General features: G+C 39.3%; 1 long non-coding RNA gene across 3 annotated transcripts in view; it reads right to left on the reverse strand.

Moving 5' to 3' along the window:
• The window catches only part of LOC136884230 (uncharacterized), a 222,298-nt gene that overhangs the window by 35,212 nt on the left and 168,525 nt on the right, over positions 1-18,561 (reverse strand). For 2 of the 3 annotated variants that reach the window (XR_010861317.2, XR_010861316.2), the window contains 2 exons: positions 12,982-13,215; positions 4,086-4,376 (listed from right to left, as the gene is read on the reverse strand). This is a non-coding gene — a long non-coding RNA (uncharacterized lncRNA). The remainder of the gene's footprint in view (positions 1-4,085; positions 4,377-12,981; positions 13,216-18,561) is intronic. The other variant, XR_010861318.2, reaches the window with a different exon arrangement.

Consider the following 18,561-nt stretch of genomic DNA (forward strand, 5'->3'; position numbering starts at 1 on the left):
ACTACTGATAGAAAGCAAACTTGACAGTTTTGGGAAATGGAGGGTGGAGAGCAAACCAGTTTTTGAGCTTTTCCACATCTGTTATCTCAGAAGGTTCTAGATGGTCTCATGTCTACATGCTGCTCCCCAGTAGGATATGAGATGCTGCAAAAACTTTCAAGCTCTTCACATATGTTCACCATAAACACCATTCCTGTTGTCCACCTTGCCAGCACACTGTCTTCCTGGATCGCATCAGCTTCTGTTCAATTGTTAGGTCTGACCACAACCCAGACCAAAACTTGTCAGACCAGCGAATGGCGAATGATCCTTTCGTGAACATTATCGTATTCACTTTTATCCATCCATTCTTGTAGAGCCATCATATCCTGAAGGTAAAGGAGCACGCTCTTAGCGTACAAAAAATGTCCAGCTGTGTGGACAAAAGGGAGCATCTTGTGGACAGTGTACAAATGAAGGCTCCAATAAAAAATAAATAAAATCATAAAAAGACGTGAGAACAGTTTATTTGCATTTCCCCCCCAAAACCCACTCATGATTTTTTGGTTATTTGCCGTTTTTGAGAGAACCGCTGGGCCTACAGTTACCACTCTGGTCTCAAATGAAAGCCAATTAAATTTACTACAGCTTCATTTCGTATAATATTTGACATGGGATGTGTATTTTAGAAGATATTTCACAAAATACGTGACCATTCCCAATAAAACACTTTTTGGAAAAAAATGCCTATTTTCGAAGAACTGTATCTTGGAAACCAAAGTCTGTATAGAGCTCACCCTGGTCTCAAATTGTAGCACATTTAGTATACTTTAAATGTATGTAGAGTAACTATACCAGTCAGACCCTTCCTTCACTGAGATATTGAGCAAAACCCGAAAAAAGTTAGAAAATTTCATGGTTTTTTGGATACACCGCCGCTCGCACAGCACTTTCGAAACTGCAAATCTGATTTTTTAAATATTGGTTCAGGTCCTAAAAACATATACAAAATTCAGAATGACCGGACCTTTTGCAAGCACGACCCCCTTTCCATGTTTAACTTGACTGGACTATAAGTATTGTAGCCATATTTTAGTGTTAATACACTGATAAGAAAGCAACCGAGGTTTTTGATAGACATATAAGCTGCGTAATTGTATAAAGCACTGGGCTTGAACTACATGCTAAGATGTACGGTCGTAACAGAGGAATAGATCTCCTAGAACAGATTTGTTATTACCGGTGTTTATCTGGAATGTTCTTCCTCCGAGACAGAACCTCGGGTGACAAGTTGGTGCTAGTAATGTTGAAGAGACAACACAGAGAACTTTAATTTGCGGGATAAGGGTTAAATATCGGAACCGTACCAATTGCTGTCATGGTACTTTGCTCGTGACAGTACAAGAAGAAACTGCATTTTTTTCTACCTGCAAAACGGTTGAGGCTAGCTGTTGTTACAAAAATACCTAACTCGCAAAGCCTCGCCCCAAGGCCGCATTCCTAGCCAGTCAGTTACACTCAGCCATCCTTCTCTCTCAGTCAATATGCTTATCGCTACATGTCCAGCAGAGATGATCACATTAACAGGGAGCGTTTCCCAGTCCAGGCAGTCAAGTGATCACGGTATTACCCAGGTATCGTCCATCTGTTTTATTGTCGATAAGTACCAGTATTAAATCTTCAAGTTTCGTTCTTGTTTCTCAGCTAAGTTTTCTTGTGTAGGGCGATCTTGAAGTTATGGAGATACATAGGTTATACGGCTGGGTTTAAACTCAAAGTGATAAAATATGCTGAAGAACATGGTAACAGAGCTTCCAGTCCAGAAATTAATGTGACCGAGTTCAATGTACACTACTGGCATAAACACAAAGCTGCGCTAGAAACCACCAACCAAACACGTAAGGCATTCAGAGGGCCAAAAACTGGTTCCTGAGCTGAAAGACGAGTTGCTTCATTACGCTACAGAGTTTCGAAATGATGGCTTTAGTATCTTGCACAAGATGCTACATTTCAAAGCACACAGACTAGCGATTAAAGGAGGAATCAGCTGTTGGAATCTGAAAGTGAGCCGGGATTTTATCCATAGATTCATGACACAAAAGGGATTGTGTCTGCGAACATGAACATCTCTCTGCCAAAGAATGCCAAGCGATTCAGCGACAAAATCATACATTATCATCGCCATGTGATAGTAATGCCGAAGAAAAACAATTACCTCTTATCTCAGATTGGCATTGCAGATCAAACCCCGATAAACTTCGACATGCCATGCAACACCACTGGTTCATGCGCTCATGAACGTATGATTTATTGCCATTTCTCACTATTTTCGGTACTTTTCTACTTGTTTGAATTTAAGTATGATGTTGCGCTTACCTTTAATTATGTAACGTTTAGTTATTTTTCGTTGATTTATAACATGTTCCCCTTGGCGTGCACTCATGTTACAGGTCATAAGAACACTGCTTATTTCTTCCTTTCGCTTCGCTAACCTACATCATTTTTACGTCGCCTGTTGATTGGTCACATTACCTTCACACGACTGCTTGCGTCACCGGTAACTTGTCTCCTTCTGGTACCGAGAATGTGTTCTTCCGCGTCTTTCTATTTTTTCATTGGTTATTTCTGCTTTTTCCCTTGCCTTTATTATATTATTAATTGTATGGAAATTATGAATATTCTTTCTGGACTTATCTTTTTTCATTATTTTTGTATTTTATGATAAGGTTCCTCATGTACTTTTTAGTAATTACTATTGTTAGTCTTGCAGCACTACTTTTTGTTGAATCTGGAATATTCTGCAGTGCTTCTTAAGGACTGCTACTCAACATGCTCCACTCCACTCTGCTCTGCACTCCGCACTGGACTCCGTTCGAAGGCTCGACTTAAGGACTCAGCGTGAGGACTTGGCTCCTCACTTTGCTTCGGGCAGCCCGCTAGAACTGTCAATTCGCAGCAACGTCCATGGGGACTACACACCCAGCCTGCAAGCCTCGCCGCGTGTTTGGAAGCGGCATTTCTCATGACATGTAATCACTTCGCCCTGCTTGGGGCCGTTGACACGGGCTTGCCCTCCTGTATAAACAAAACTATGTCAAGCCGAGTACCTCCTACTTCGCACCAGCTGGCCTGTTCAGCAATTCTATTTTATTAAAATTCATTAATGCGAGCCTGGAGTTAGCATTCTGCTTTATTTTTATGGACACTTTTAATCTACGTTTGTCAGCATGTCTGATCTAGAAGATTACACTTTCTACTGAGCTGGTTTGCCTAAAAGGATTTGTATTTTACACTGCAGTGTTGGACTATTAATCTGACAGCTCAATGTTTTCATTATTGTTAATGTTATCTCCCCGGTGGAGAATTTAATGTTGCAAGTCTGCCTCAAGTTCGTTATTAAATTTCGTGTCCTTTTCAATCTATTGTTAAAGCAACCCATGTTTTTTCTATTTAGCTTCGTCATTTGATGTTTTTGAATATTCATTTACTACTATGTAAAGTTTCAATACTGGTTTGGCTTGCGCCAGCCTTTCACATTTAATGCAATATTCAGATAATTCTGAATTTTCTCAGTTTCGATTTATAATCACTATAATGTGCACGGCCGGTGGTCAGTTCGGCTCAAGGCTAGGTTACGTCACTTGAATTTCGTATTTAATCATGGATCAAATTAATCAAATAATTTATTGTTTTTTTTTCTGAAAGATTATAATAAATGTTGTTGTTGACTGCTGATCCTTTATCTTTCATTCCCGTAAAACTGGGAATTACTCCTTGTTCTTTCCTGGTTTTACCAACCACCATCACCAATAAGGGAGAACCCTAGCGTGCTTGTATGTACAACTGGGTGTGAAAGACAGCGTTGCACTCTCATGCTACCAATAACCACAAATTTTACCTTTTTTTTCTTTTTTTTTTTTCTTTTTTTTTTTTGGGAACACGATCTTTCCCACACAAATCCCCACATATATCATGCAACAAAAAATTTTGCACTTATTTTCTGTCAAAAAAGTGAATTATATATGCAAGCAAATTTGGTAATCAGAAAAATACATTCTCTGACTTATAAAATCTTTCCTTCCCCCTAAATTCAGAGCTAAATTTACCTGCTGAGAGAGTTAGGTAGCAGCTGTTCATGTGACACACTAGGCGTAGAGAATTGCCTCATGACGGGGTGAGGAGTACTCTCGTGGTCGAACTGCCCTGAAGAGACGATATCCTCAGTATCCCTTTGTGGCTCGGTAGATCTGTAGTCGCTGAGGCTTGACCGTGTCTCTCTGCACAGCCCAAAACTCGTCCTCGCACTCATCGATGGTTAGAGGTAGGTCGTGTGAGAGGTGTCGAGAACCGGAGAATATTCTTTGCCACTTCCTGAGTGGAATGAATTCAGGTGGCCCCTACAACACATAGGTATATACGAGCATATACTGTAAACAAGTAAATTTAATATCAAGGAGAGGAGACAGCATGGTTCAGGTAATAGAGTGGTCTTGGGCATGGAAGTACTCTATTTTAGTATAGAGATAGGCAGAGTACAATTGCTGCATTACCAGTTGACTGTTTCGTACCTCAGTGCTGAGTTTTTTCATTCCTATGTAAAAAACTTAGTTGAAGCCTCAATTTGTAACTTATCAGTGGGGAGATTCGCTTAAAATGTTTAAAAACGTTTCTTCTTTGTAAATCTAAAAGCAAATTAAAAATCCTACACTTGTTTGAGTCATCAGTCCACAGACTGGTTTGATGGAGCCCTCCATGCCACCCTATCCCGTGCTAACCATTTCATTTCTACATAACTGCTGCATCCTACATCCATTCTAATCTGCTTGTCATATTCATACCTTGGTCTACCCCTACCGTTCTTACCTTCTACACTTCCCTCAAAAACCAACTGCACAAGTCCTGGGTGTCTTACGATGTGTCCTATCATTCTATCTCTTCTCGTCAAATTTAGCCACAAAAATTTCCTCTCAAAAATCTGATTCAGTATCTCTTCATTCACGATTCGATCAATCCATCTCACCTTCAGCATTCTTCTGTAACACTACTTTTCAAAAGCCTCTATTCTCATTCTTTCTGACAGAGTTATCGCCCATGTTTCACTTCCATACAATGCCACACTCTAAACAAAAGTCTTCAGAAACATTGTTCTAATTCCTATATCAATGTTTGAAGTGAGCAAATTTCTTAAGAAAGCTCTTCCTTGCTTGTGCCAGTCTGCATTTTATGTCGTCCTTACTTCTGCCATCATTAGTTATTTTACTACCCAAGTAACAATATTCATCTACTTCCTTTACGACTTCATTTCTTAAATATTTCCTGCATCACCTGAATTCGTACGACTGCACTCCATTACTTTTGTTTTGGACTTATTTATTTTTATCTTGTACGCCTCATCCAAGACTCCATCCATACCTTTCAGCAACTTTTCCAGATCTTCTGCTGTCCCAGATGAAACAACAGTATCATTTGCAAATCTCAGGGTTTTGATTTGCTCTCCTTGGATGTTGATTCCCTTTGCAAATTCTTCTTTGATTTCCTTTACTGAATGTTCTATATAAACACAGAAAAGGAGGGGGGGAAAACTGCAGCCTTGCCTCACCCCTTTCTGGTTCGCTGCTTTCTCATAGCCCTCCATTCTTATCACTGCAGACTGACTTTTATACAGATTGCAGATAATTCTTCTTTCTCAGCACCTGATCCCAATCACCTTCAGAATCTCAAATAGCTTTGTCCAATCAACATTATAAAATGCTCTTTCTAGATCTACAAATGCCATGTATGTGGCCTTGCCCTTCTTAATTCGATCCTCTTAAGATCAGACGTAAAGTCAGGATTCCTTCATGTCTTCCTACATTTCTTGTAAAGCTAAACTGATCTTCCCCAAACTCAGTTTCAACGTCTCTTTCCATTCTTCTGTAAATAATACGTGTTAGAATTTTGCAGGCATGTGATACTAAACTAATAGTGCGATAGTTTTCGCACTTGCCAGCACCGGCATTCTTGGGAATAGGTATAACAACATTCTGCCGAAAATCGGACGGGCACTTCTCCTGTCGCATACATCTTGCACACTAAATGGAATAACCTCAACATGCTGATTTCTCCTTAAGCAGTCAGTAATTCAGAAGGAATGTAATCAATTCCTGGTGCTTTGCCCCAATTTAGGTCTCTCAAAGCTCTGTCGAATTCTGACCTCAAAATTGGGTCACCCATTTCACAGCATCAACAGTCTCTTCATGTTCGAGAACCATATCATCTATCTTGATACAACTGTCGGATATGTTTCCGCCATATTTCTTCCTTGTCTTCTTTCCCTAGAAGTGGTTTTCCACCCGAGCTCTTAATATTCTTACACCTAGTTTTCCTTTCTACAAAGGCTTGCTTGATTTTTCTGTATGCAGCATCTACCTTTCCTAGGACCATGCTAATTTCAACATCCTTGCACTTCTTCAGCCATTCTTCCTTAGCTGCCCTGCACATCCTATCCACTTCATTTTTTAATCACCTGTATTCTTTTATGCCCCCTTCATTTTTGATACTTGTATTTTCATCCTTCAATCAGGTTATCAATTGATTCTTTGTTGATATTTCCTTTCTTCCTAACATCTCTTCAGCAGCCCTACCGACCTCATTCTTCACGACTGTCCACTCTTCTACTGTGTTTCCTTTAGCCTTTCCATTTAGTGCTTGTGCAACATGTTCCTTGAAACAATCCTTCACACTTTTTTTTCAACTTGTCTAGATCCCATTTCACTGGGTTCCTTCCCTTCTTGAATTTCTTCAACTTTAGATGGCATTCCATGACCAAGAAGTTGCGATCAGAGTCCACGTCTGCTCCTGGGAAAGTTTTGCAATCCAACAAGTGGTTTCTGAATCTCTGCCTAATCATAATGAAGTCTATTTGATACCTTCCAGTGTCTCCAGGTCTCATCCATCTGTACAGCCGTCGTTTGTGGTGTTTGAACCAAGCATTATTTGCGATTGGTGCAGAATTCAACCAGCAGACTTCCTCTTTCGTTCCTTTGCCCTAATCCGAATTCTCCTATCTTCTTTTCCTTGGCCTACCACTGCATTCCAGTTTCCAATCACAATTAGATTCTCATCACCTTTTACATATTGTATTAAATATTCTATCTCTTCATATATTCTTTCAATTTCTTCATCATCCGCTGAACTAATCTATATATATAAAATAACTTATACTGACTGACTGATTCATCATCGCCGAGCCAAAACTACTGGACATAAAGAAATGAAATTTTGGGGATATATTCATATTAAGATGTAGGTGCTCGCTAAGAGAGGATTTTTGGATATTCCATCGCTAAGGAGGTGAAAAAGGGGGTTGAAATTTTAAAATGTGTGTATCTATATCTCAAAACTTTCAAAGTTTACAGATGTAAAAATTGGTATTTAGAATCTTCTTTAAAAATAAGGAAACATGTATTTTTTTGTTTTCAGAAAATCCCAATAGGAGGGGTGAGAAAGGGTGAAAATGGGGGAAAATGGGTTGAATGCCTTTAATCAGATACCGGTACTTATATCTCAGAAACTGAAGACATTACAGATCTGAAAATTGGTACTTTTGATCTCTTTTGAAAATAACACGTATTTTTTTGTTTTTGGAAAATCCAATTAATGGGAGGGTGAAAAGGGGGGTGAATTTTTAAAATGAGTGAATCTATATCTCCAAACTTAAAAAGTTTGCAGATGTAAAAATTAGTATTTAGAATCTTCATTAAAAATAAAGAAACATGTATTTTTTTGTTTTCGGAAAATCTCAATAGGAGGAGTGAAAAGGGGTGAAAAAGGGGTTGAATGCCTTTAATGAGGCTACTTATATCTCAGAAACTGAAGATATTACAGACCTGAAAATTGGTGTTTGGGATCTCCTTTAAAAATAAAGAAACACATATTTTTTTATTATTTGGAAAATCCAAATATTGGGGGGTGAAAAGAGGGGTGAATATTTAAAATGAGTGTGTCTACATCTTAAAACTTTAAAATTTACAGATGTAGAAATTGGTAGTTAGAATCTCCTAAAAATAAATGAACACGTATTTTTTTGTTTCCTGTAAATCCTAATAGGAAGGGTGTAAAAGGGTGAAAAATGGGTTGAATGCCTTTAATGAGGATACACATATCTCAGAAACGAAAGATATTACAGAACTGAAAATTTGTATATGGGATCTCCTTTAAAAATAAAGAAACACGTATTTTTTAGTTTTTGGAAAATCCAATTAATGGTGATTAAACAGGAGTGACAAATTGGGGTGAATTTTTTGAAAGACTATATCTACAGAATATCTTGGAAATGTAAAATGTTACAGACGTAAAAAGTGGGTGTTTGGAGTCTCCTGTAAATGTAAAGAAACATAGGTGATTTGTTTTTGGAAACTCCACTTAAGGGGAACTCAAAAGGGGTGAAATTTTAAAATGAGTATTTTTATAGTATATCTTAAAAACTTAACATGTTACAGAAGTGAAAAATGGTATTTTTTATCTATATTAAACATAAAGAAACGTGCACTTTTAGTTTTCGCAAATACCACTTGGGTGGTGGTGGCGGTGGGGGGGGGGGGGTAAAAGTGACTGAAAATGGTGTTGAATTCTTTTAATTAGGCTACTGATATCTCAAAAATGAAGATGTTACAGATGTGAAATTTGATATTTGCAATCTGCTTTAAAAGTAAAGAAACACGTATTCTCGGAAAATCCAATGAAGGGGGTGAAAGAATTGAAAAATTAATTGACTTAATTGTATGAGAATACATACATCTAATAAAAACTAAAGTTGTTACAGACATGAAAATTCGTCTTTGGATCTCCTTTAAAAAAAAAAGAAAAACACGTTTTGGTGGGGAAACCATCTTGGAGGGCGGGAGTGTAAAGGAGTTGAGTTCCTTTCATGAGGACACACAAATCAAAAACTGAAGAAGTTAGAGTCGTGATAATTGGTATTTAGAAAATTCTTTACTATTAAAGAAACAAGTATTTTTCGCGGGAAAATTCACTTGGGGGGGGGGGGAGTAATGTGAAATGAAGTGAAAAAATTAAATTATTTTTATGGGGATACTTATATCTCAAAACTGAAGGTAATAGACCTGAACATTGGTGTTTGGAATCTCCCTTAAACATAAAGAAACAAGCATTCTTTTAATTTCGTTTGATTGGGGGGGGGGGGGTGGCGGTAAATAAACTTAACGGCGGTGGGGTGTAGAAGGAGGTGAGACCAATTGATTTTACTGTTATTAATGTACTTATAAGGATCCTCCGTTGCTCAGGCAGCAGCGCACCGGCCTCTCACAGCTGGGTTCCGTGGATCAAATCCCGGTCACTCCATGTGACATTCGTGCTGGACAAAACGGAGGCGGGACAGGTTTTTCTCCGGATACTCCGGTTTTCCCTGTCATCAGCCATTCCAGCAAGACATAATAGTAATAATAATAATAATCCGGATCGTCGTTAAATGTGCGGACCGCGCTGGAAACGGCTCCTGGACAAGTAATGACAAAGAATGCAGTCCGGCCGCGGGTTCAGTGCCGCCAAGGCACCCAATATGACACGATGCCAGATCTCCTGAAGGATTTTATCCATATTAAAAACGATTATAGGAAAGGATGGCAAAGATTTACGAACCCAACTGACCGGGAGGAATACCTGAGCCTAGCCCGGGATGTACAAAATCGATTGCTGGAAAGGAACATTGAAAAATGTGAGGAAACGTGCCTTAAAATAGAAAACCAGTCAGATCGGGAATTTTGGTGGATTCTCGCAGAAAACAGTATAATACCGTAGCGAAGCACGGGTATCTTGCTAGAAGACATATAACCCTGCACTATTGTAGTGGGCATTGGTTTGGTGTCTATCTTTACAACAATAATTGTATCACTATGCTGTTCATAGCAGCTTACCTGCTGCCCTATTATTAAACCAACTCCCGCATTACCCCTGTCTGATTCTGTGTTGATAATTCTGTAGTCTCCTGACCAAAAATCCTGCTCCCTGCTAGCGTACTTCACTTATACCAACTACATCTAACTTCAGTCTATCCATCTTCCCTTGTAGATTCTCTAACCTACCACAATTATTCAAACTTCTATCATTCCATGCTCTGACTCGCAAAATGTTAGTAACTATCTACGTGATGATCGCCCCCTCTCGTGTAGTCCCCACCTGGAGATCAAAACGGGGGACTATTTTACCTCCGGAATATTTTACCTGGGAGTAAACCATCAGTAAATCCTTCATACAGAGAGAGCTGCATGTCCTTGCATGATAGTTACGGCTGTAGTTTCCAGTTGCTTTCAGCCATATCAACATAGCTGAGCCGTGTTGAGTATTATTACAAGGCCTTATCAGTCAATCACGTAGACTGCCGCCCTTGTAACTTATGAAAGGCTGCTACCCCCCTTTCAATGAACCATTTGTTAGTCTGGTCTCTCAACAGATAACCATCCGATATGGTTGCACCTGCGGCTCAGCTATCCGCTTCATTGGGACGTGTAAGCCTCCCCACCCCGCTAAGGTCACATGGTTTGCATTGAGGATCCTACACTTATGTTCAATATTATTTGAGAGAAAACAAAATTACACTGTGTCCATACGTACATCACCGTTATACAAAGTAAAGAACCCAAAATAAAATGATTTCCTAAAATCTGTAAGCAACTAATACATGCAACTCGTTACAAGGACGCAAGTTTATATTTTAACAAATTCAACATAAAATGTAAACTTGTGATAATCATGGTCATGACAACTACTAAATGTTTATGATAATTATATTTCTGTATTAGTCTTCCCTAAATTGTAAATATTTCTCAGGTAGTAGAAGTTTCACAGTAGGAGTAGTCTGTTCAACATTTGATACCTTCAGAAGGTTTTCTTTGTGTGAAACACTTCAAAGGATGGCACAATGTATAGCCCTTTGTCACATAATCAGCACCAACACCGGCTTTCACAGACTGCTACGTGGAGCGAGCTCTTATATAGCAATCATCTTACCTGGTTTGCGATATTTTCAGCACTCCTTGTATCGCTTTACAATTCATGAAAATCATCATCTTCACCATCACTTTCTGCTGTGGTTAATAAGTGAAAGATTCTTTGATCCGAAATAACATTGCGGCGAGAGCAACTACCTTGTTGTTCCGCCATGCTTGTTTGCATCACAGATGCACTCCACAGACATTTACAAAAAGCTCTCTAAGTTACTCTCCGAAGCTATAAGCCATGATCAATTAGTTCTACAACATAATGCCCAACAGATGGCAGAACATGCCAGAGATCGAATCAGCAATCGAGAGTGAACCGGGAAACTTTAAAAAATAAATTCTTGTGCACCGTCTATAGACGGGCATAGCATTGGTGGACCAGCCGCGTCAGCCCGTCCAGAGACGGGCGTAGCACTCATCGGGTTAACTGTTTTGCTGGAAGGATTGGGGAAGATAAAATGCTTTGCCTTAGAACTCCATACAGTGGAGACTACTACTTCCCATTCACACAGAATTTTTGTACTTCTTCAACTCTACCTCCCAATATAATCAGATCATCTGCAAACATCACTGCTGTAAAAGCATGCTGTATAATTTCATCTCTCCTCATTCCTGACCCCATATAAGGACACAGGACGAAGAAGTACACGTACATAGATACACACACGTTTCCATGCTGACTTATGCAACAGAGATTGGATAATGGAGGAAATAAATAAAAGTACGATACAGGCCTGCAAGATGAAGAACCTTAGGTGTAGGACTGGAATGGCAACATTTGACGAGGAACCCATAACAGCTGAATAGAAAGATCAAGATTAGTGATATGGTCACAAGTGGAGAATTAAAGAGGAAAGACGGCTGAGGGGGATGTTTGATATGAGAATGAAAGGACGGAGACCTAAGGTAAAGCCAAGAGACAGATGGCTGCAAGGCGTTAAGGACTTAAACAGAAAAAGTTGAAAGAGAACTGAATGTGGTATAATCCCAGTGGGGCACACACTGTATTTCTAACTTATACTAACATATTAAGTGATGTGTTCATTATGCCTGCCAGAGACCAACCTGCCTGCCCCTAGAAGTAACCTGAAGTAACAGTCCAGGCACCATTATCCATTGTTTCTGCGAAGGATCACGGGCATTGGCCGAGATATCGAAGATTAAGACATCATTCCCACCAATGAAGAGATAAAGATTTCGTTACTAACCACTGCAGAAGAAAAAAGGATAAAGAGGCCCACAAAGTTTGAAAGTGTCATGGCATTGGACGATAACCGTACACTATCTCAATTCCTCCCCCCGGGGCTTACGGCAAGGAAAAAAATGGTCATTTAGTAGCTGTAACATATTTTGCTGGCCAATCTGTCATGAGAACAGTGGCCCCTTCCGGGCCACATTCCTTTTGAGAAGCTTTTTGCTATCGCCGCGGCGCATACTGTGCGCATGGTAAGGAAAAAAACAAAAATGCAAAGACAGCCATATAAAACGAACAGTTGGCAGCAGTGAAATTCTACTTCCTTCAGTGCTACTAGTGGAAACCTAAGTATTAAACAAAGGACAGTCACTTCGCATGCGCCACAGTAGTGCCTCATGTTACTAACATTGCGGGACAAACTCTATAGTTATGCCCTGATCGTGGACAAACAGAAAAGGTGGTGGAGAGGCTTATGTTCCTAATAGACCCGGTCAATATTGGAAACTGGTCAAGTTGATAAAATTTAATACGGGTCGTTCATAAAGTTCTGCAATTGATACTGTGCAGCTGAAAAAACAAACTGCAATATATTAATGAACTTAGGTTTTCGTAGCTCATTATGGATAGTATGGTCGTGACTTCCACATTCCTTCAAAGAATCTCTTTGCTCACTGTGAGAGGCATGCCCTGATGAAGGCCAATGTAATTTGGCAGAAAGCTCGGCTTTGTTAAATACATATACTGTAAGTGGTTTTAATCCAGATAGCATATTTAATTCTTTATTTCAAAACTGCAATGTATGTTACTTACCACTTGCCAAGACTCATGAGTCAGACTGCGCTGTTTCATCTGCACACCAAATCACTACACGAGTCACACTAGTCTCCACCGTTCTCTAGCTGTGTGCCCTCTTGCTCCCTGCTTCTCCTCCAGCTGTTCACGGGTCATGTTGTTCTGCCAAGTCTGCAATAGTTCACGATCGATAGCTTCTATCTGAACCAGGGTTCCTTGAGTTTGCACTTGGCCACCTTCCATTGCAACGATCTGTATTGTAAAAATGAAGGTGCAGAAATAATTGATCTGCACCAAAATGGAGTATATCATCAAGTTATAAATAGACAGATAGAACCAAGAAAATGACCTCTTAAGAGGATAAACACTCTGATAGGCTAGAGTGAGACAAGATAGAAATAGGAAGAAAATGTGAAAGGAAAAGGACAGTCTACACATCTTCATACACTGTCAGTCTTTAACTGTATTGAAAGAAAAGGGGGTTCTTTAATCAATAAGATGTTTCTGCAGGGTACAAGAAACGAGAACGTTAAGCAAGAAAATGTACTATTGAGTACAGGCGTGAAAAAGATAAAAGAACAATGATGAAAACACTTCCCTAACAACAGTGCCTTCAAAGGTGGGTAAAACAAGACAAGTGAAAAAATGGATGAAATGGTGTACAGCTTTTAGTGCCAGGGGTGTCCGAGGACAAGTTTGGCTCACCAGATGCAGGTCTTTTCATTTGACGGCCGTAGGCGACCTGCGCGTCGTGATGAGGATGAAAAGATGAAGGCAACACATACACCCAGCCCCAGTGTCGGCGAAATTAACGAATTATGGTTAAATTTCCCGACTTTGCCGGGAATCGAACCCAGCACCCCTGTGACCAAAGGCCAGCACACTAACCATTTAATCATTGAGCCGGACAAGACAAGAAATATAAATTTATTATTGCAGATCACACTCTTTCTAAAACAAATGTTAGCTCACTGGGTTATGAAACATGGTTTTCTGGTCACACTCTTCCACCCTGCAAGAAAATGACTGACCACCATCTTGAATCAAAACTGCCGGAATGCGACAACTCCTTGATCGACTCAAATCAAAACTCGAAGGTGAGAGTTTCAACATACAAGCCACCGCTGAAAGATGTGGACACATATTTCCTGGATTGTAATTTAGTCTTCATTAGTAAGCAATTTCACAACTATCAGTATCCATAACTGAGCTACCAAAAAATCTGCTAGTCAACTTCATACAATAGTTTTCCTAATCTGTAGGTAGGCAACAAATATTCACTACCCTTCACTATATCACTCAACACAGAAATTTCTAACTTTTGAAGGGATGCAAAATAAAAGCACAAACAGGCTTCCTCAGCTATTCAGCAATTTCACAGAAAACCAGCGCACCAAATTGAACATGCTGCAGCTAATAGCTTGCTTTCCAATGGTGCAATTTAGCGTGTAAAGTTCAGGAATTCAAGGACTTCTCATTTTCACACAACTTTTCCTGACCTGCCTCCTGTGGCGAGGGCTCTTATCTGTGTTGAAAATCACGTTCCTTTCACAAGGGATGAAAAAAGAACATTTTCAGAGATAGGAAAAAAGTAATCGTACTAAAGGGTAGGGGCGAAAATTTGTGATGCAATAATCTTTATACAGATTTAACACGACGTGAATGGAGACTTCAAATTTACAATGCGCTAAGTGAGAAAACGTCTTAATGATGAATGCACTAATGAGGTTTCACAGTGTATAACTTACCCTGCACTGGTTTTGTTCCTTTCCTTTATGTATAATGAGCCACAGGATTACTTTCCTATCTTGTTTGTCCTGTGTTCGTAGTCTTTTACCACCTGTATTCATCATTATCATTTTCTCTCTTTCCTTTTTCTATGTTTATCCAACTTTATCAAACATTTCCCATATAAAAACTCATCAGTGAAGATGATCCCTCAGTGAGTGCTAGCAGAAGTGAGATCAATGTGAGCAATTGTCATTTCTTAACCCTTCTGAGCGCGAACGTTTCGAAATCCAGCCTTCACTGGACGTACATTTAAAGGCTAGCATACCTGTGCACCAAACTGTTTTATGATACTGTATCTCTGTTAATTTCAAACCAATTCTGATTATATTGGAAATAGCTTTTTGGTCCACCATATAGTGTATAGTGTGTTTAGTCTTGTAGCGAGGTAATTTGGATATGGATTCAAATTTGTCTACAGATATGAATCAAATAAGGGGCGTGACAATGGTACAATTTTTCGAGAAATAAAACCTAAAATTTAGTTCCTATACCTTCCCCATCAACATGTAGAGGGCTAAGATGACATCTAATTTTCATTGAATGGAATCAATTTCCTTACCCTAGATCAGAATGGATTTTACCCTAGATCGGAAGGGAAATAACATTCCTTGGGACTAGAGCTAAATCTTCAGGTGAAAAGATTTAAGAAATGAGTATTTTAAAAGTAATTATCCATGTTATCCCAGTAAAAAATTTCCTGCAGAACTACCGCATCTAGCACGAAACAACACTGTTATGTATCAATCCGGCAATATCAACATTAGTCATTAGAATTGTTAACTACTATTCTCAAACACTAAAACACTCATTTAATATGCCTAGTACAGCATCGCTAGAAAAATTATCCTTCATTATCGACACCATTTGCGGGAAGAGTACATGAACAAATAGTCAAATTTTACACATCGATAACAAGGTGAAAATAGTTCAAATGAATCGATAGCTTTATTCTCTTGTTTCATATATCTATCTAGATGGCTGTGAAAATACCTCGGACATAGTTCAAAGGAAAATCACAAGATGGAATGACAATGCATGTCAGAGATATCACTCCACAGCAGCAGACAGCTACTGCACAACGTGTGCTACACGTCAATCCACGCTGTGGTGTTAAAAAAAAAATTCTTTAAAAGAGACTCAGTACTTTGAATTTTTTGGTACATTAAAAGAAACTGTCCAGGAAAGGCTAAATTATGGATTATAGAAGAGTTCCTATGTACCCGATGAGCATGAGACAATGAGTCACCAGAATAACCATTTGCTTGCAACGAAGCAGTAAACGTTTGACACCATGTTCAAACACTTGCAGGCCAACGTGATAGTCTAGAGCAGAGAGGGGATCATCCTGAAATGTACGACATAGTTCAATAGAAGCTTTTTTCTATGCTGTACTTTATTTTGTTCAGTGATTAATTTCACTTCTTAAAACAAACTTACATACCTCACAAACTGTATGTATACCAGAATAATCACAGTATTTTTTTATATTCAAAATTTCATGGTGAAAATTTGGGACGCACTGACCACTTAGGTTAGACTCTGTATATTTAATTAGTAAATCTGCCCTCAATAACTGAAATATCAAAATAACAACAGCTGCATTCAGAAACTTTTTTTATTTGTAGAACTTATCTTCATAACTTTACACAGCGATGGGAAAAGTACAGAATAAAAGTAATTGGGCAGAATTACAGTTAAATATTTCTCATGTAACTCAAATACAATTACTAGTAATGGTATTCCTTGACCTAGAGAAGACATATGATAGTGTTAATAGAGAAAAGCTGTGAGAAATGCTGGAAAGAGAAGGATTTGGAAGACAATCAAGGAAACTAGCGAAAGCCATGTATAACAATTGTTTCAGTTCTGTCCAGACTCCTTTGGGGAGAACAGATTGGTTTAGAAACCAAACTGGACTAAAACAGGGAAGTGCACTGTCTCCACTTACGTTTATAACGGTTATGGATGAAGTTCTAAAGGAAACAGACAAGATATGGAGAGGATATGAAAATGTTGTTTGCAGATTAAAGTGATCTGCGCAGTCAAGAACACACGAGTGCAAATCTAACTAGAGGCTTTAAATGACAATATTGAGAAATATTGTATGAAAATGAGTATGGAGAAGAGCAAAACAGTGGCAATGACAGGAGAAAGAGAAGGAAAAGGTATTGTTGGTATTAGGGGATTAAACCTTGAGGTGGTTGAATGCTTCAAATATTTGGAAAGTGAAATAATGCAAGACGAACGGTACAAGTGGGAAATACGTTCTAACAGAATGTAATGAAACCTGGTGTGAGACAGAAGTTCCTATAAAATGTAAAGAGAATGTAGATGATGTACTCTACCCCTATATTAACGTATGGACTTGGAATTGACAGCAAGAGTAAAATTCAGGCCACTGAGATGAAGTTACTGAGGAGTATGGTAGGGAAGACAAGGAGAGACAGAGTAAGAAATGTTGACGTCAGAAAAGTGATAAGGGTAAAAAAAAAATTTTAAAAAAAAAAAAACTGAGTGATAGGATGCAGAAGAATGAAGTGAGATGGTCTGGACATGTTATGAGGATGGAGGAGGGAAGGGTACCACAACAAATGTTGGAGGCTAAGATAGAAGGAAAGAGGGCAAGAGGGAGCCATAGAACAATACGGATGGACTGTCAAGAACAGTATAACAAAAAGAATACTGGACTGGAATACAATTACTGAAGGAGTGGTGGGAGGAGAGGCAATCTGGCAGGAGCTGGACAAAGGGAAATAAAAATGATGATGAAAATTACCAATTGTCTGCCTCTGTGGTGTAGTGGTTAGTGTGATTAGCTGCCATGCCCAGAGGCCTGGGTTCTATTCCCGCCCTGCCACGAAATTTAAGTATTACGAGGACTGGAATGCTGTCCACTGAGCCTCGGAAGGTCAAACGAGTAGAGGGGGTTCGATTCCCACTTCAGCCATCTTCAAAGGGGTTTTCCACTTTTTCTCCGGGAAAATGCCGGGATGGTACCTAACGTAAGGCCACGGCCACTGCCTTGCCCAATCTCTTGCAATCCTCCCAGCCCCCACAAGGTCCATGTTCAGAGGTGCGGCCGCCTGGGCAAGGTACTTCTCAGTTGTACCCCAGACACTCGAGGACACTGCCTTAGAAGCATAACAGGTGGGATCCCTCGCTGAATCCAAGAGGGTAAATGCATTTAATAATAAAACAACAAGCAATCAGTAGAATTACAGTTAATTCACAGAATGCGAGCCAATCACTGACTTTCTTTTTTCTTCACATGGGGCTGCATTGATCACTTTTTTTTCTAAATCAAAGAGGCCATAAATGGCCATCATCCCTAAGTGAGACTAAACTTTGCTTGGGAACTATCATTTTGAAAGTTTATTTAGCCACATTCTTTTTTTAAAATTATTTTCATATTTAGTCAAATAAGGCAAAGGAAATTCAACCCCTTTGCCATCACTTGTTCATTCCAGTTGCATTCTTGACAAGGTAGTACACAATTAAGTTTCAACCAGTAACCACAACAATCTGCAAACAAATGAACAAGTCCGCGTCGTATACTCTTGGTGCAACACCTTGCGAGTGATATGGATATACATCCCCTTAGGCTGGGCTGAGTAGCTCAGATGGTTGAGGGAATGGTCTTCTGACCCCAACGTAATAGGTTTGATCCTGGCCCAGTCCGGTGGTATTTGAAGGTGCTCAAATACGTCAACCTCATGTGGGTAGATTTACTGGCATGTGAAAGAACTCCTGCAGGACAAAATTCCAGCACCTCGATGTCTCCGAAAACCGAACAATGAAGTTAGTGGG

This window comes from Anabrus simplex, chromosome 12 (assembly GCF_040414725.1).
Source record: "Anabrus simplex isolate iqAnaSimp1 chromosome 12, ASM4041472v1, whole genome shotgun sequence".
Lineage (NCBI taxonomy): Eukaryota > Metazoa > Arthropoda > Insecta > Orthoptera > Tettigoniidae > Anabrus > Anabrus simplex.